General features: G+C 49.0%; 1 pseudogene; it reads right to left on the bottom strand.

The window, feature by feature from the left end:
• Positions 1 to 1,428: 1,428 nt before the first annotated feature.
• Positions 1,429 to 1,635, bottom strand: LOC142286494 (U2 spliceosomal RNA; annotated as a pseudogene).
• Between the last annotated feature and the right edge of the window lie 617 nt (positions 1,636 to 2,252).

Raw genomic sequence — 2,252 nt, 5'->3', positions numbered from 1 at the left:
TTCTGCAGGAGAGGCTGATTGGAGTGAACCGTACGGACCGGGGATGGGCGGTGGCCCGCCGGTACCAGATCGGGGAGTGAAGAGAAGCCAGCACCATCCGGCAGGGCCTACGGACCCCGACCAGGCTAGGAGTCGCCGTAAAACCGGTCAAATCCGTTAGCGACAGGAACCTCCAGGGTTTCCCAGCAGTCAAGACCCGATTGAAGGCAACAGCTCACACCGTAGAGGGAAGCACAGTCACCGCCAAGGCTACAGTTCCCAGGGCCAGAGCCTGCGGGCAAAAGGGGCTCCCTCAGCATCCATCCAAGCTGGGGAGCGGGTTACCGGTGGGAAGCCCGCTAGATTTTGGGGGAATAAAAGGGGTCCAACACCACATCCCCACAGGTGCACACCCACCCATCAAAGAGAGCTATAAGCCAATACCACCTTCACATTGCCAGTGTACCAAGGACATGTTGAGCAACATGAAGGCGGCTGGGGTTATCCGTGACAGTTGTAGCCTTTGGGCAGCTCTGTTGATCCTGTTAAAAAAGAAGGACGGCACCACTCCCCGTATTGAGGAATTGCTAGCTGCATTGAGAACTGCAAATTATTTTTCTACCCTTGATCTCACTAGTCACTATTGGCAAGTGTCCGTTGCTGAGGCAGACCGGGAGAAGACCGCCTTCGCCACCCCTATGGGTCTCTGCGAGTTCAAAAGCATGCCCTTCAAGCTGTGCAATGCGCCAGGAACCTTCCAGAGGCTGATGGAATGCTGCTTGGGACAAGATTTTAGGGTGTATAAAAAGGGAGATTAGATCCCGTGATCCCAACGTATTGTTACACCTCTATAAATCACTTGTAAGGCTACATCTGGAATATGGGAACCAGTTTTGGGCTCCACATTTTAAAAAGGACATTCAGAAGTTAGAGTCAGTTCAAAGGTGGGCAACTAGACTACTACAAGGAATGGAAGGCCTCCCATATGATGACAAGTTGAAAAAGTTATTAAGTGATTATTGGCTGCAATGGGGCTTTCTGGCTGGTGCCAGCCTCTCTTCTTAGCACACAGGAACCACAATCCCTACACCATGCTTCAATGGATTCTCTCATCCCAGCCCAGTAAAACTACATATTTTACACAGTCATAAGCAGCCAAAAGGGATCTATTCTATTCAATTGCAAATGATCTAGATAAGACTGAGAATAAGATACTGCACGGGACATAGCAGAGTTGGTCAAGTTGAGTGGAGATGAGTTTGCTATTTGGCACAGCTTTTTGCATCAATAAAGCAAGTAAAAGGTGTGAAAGATAAATAAAAGGGTGAAAGTGTGAAAAGTGAATTGGCCAAATTGAGGTGCATATAAAGTTTTTGCTTTCTTTCAATTCACTAATGGGGCTCATTTGAATCAGGTGAATTGAGTTCTGCTTTTGGAAACTGGGTTAAGAAGGGGTGCACCGGTCCTGGAGGTACTGCAATACCAGGTCAATGCGTGGAGTGGACAGAGCAAGATTTTTTCCATCTCCTTGTTCTAAAAATCCATTTAATATATGGTCCCCAGAGAGGGGACGTATCAGATATTAAACTGATAAGAACAGATTTAATTTTTTTTTTTTTCTGTTTATCAGTAGGACTTCAAAATAACAAAGGTGATCGCCTCCCGTTGCCTGGGAACCGTCCAGGCACAAGAGGGCTATGTGTCACCAGAAGGCGCACACACTTCCTCAAGGCCGGCAGACGTGCAATCCCAGGCACCTTCCAGTACCGACCAAGGTAGCGTCCTCCGAAACTACACTTGATCTTAGCCAAAAGGCCGAGAAGCTATAACCCGAATTGGTTACGGCCTTGAGTGGCACCCTGGCCTATACCGGACACATCTTAGGGAGAGGGAGACAAACCCACGCCTACAGAAGACAGTTTGTCACCCAAGCCAACCCTTGAAAAGGCTGTTTTGCAGAGCAAAAACAGGAAGAATGGTGCTTTTTGCAGCCGCCGCCCACTGCAATGAATCTGAATAACTCCTCCTTTTGGACACAAGCACCTCCCCTCCCCCTTGCAGTCTTTCCAATTCATGATACAAAAAGACGGACGGACAGGACAGGACAGGACAGGCTGCCTGACTTTCCGTCACTGCCACCCTTTGCCATCCTTGCCCGTAGAAAGCCCTTTCATCATCCCCAAACCCTAATCTTTTCCCTTCCCTTCCCAGATGCGTCTCACTCCCTTTCATTAGGAAGTGAGCGCAGCCTTTTCTCCGTTCTGCACATGCGC

Source organism: Anomaloglossus baeobatrachus, unplaced genomic scaffold (genome assembly GCF_048569485.1).
Source record: "Anomaloglossus baeobatrachus isolate aAnoBae1 unplaced genomic scaffold, aAnoBae1.hap1 Scaffold_66, whole genome shotgun sequence".
In the NCBI taxonomy this organism is placed as follows: domain Eukaryota; kingdom Metazoa; phylum Chordata; class Amphibia; order Anura; family Aromobatidae; genus Anomaloglossus; species Anomaloglossus baeobatrachus.
This window is presented reverse-complemented; position numbering and strand designations above follow the sequence as displayed.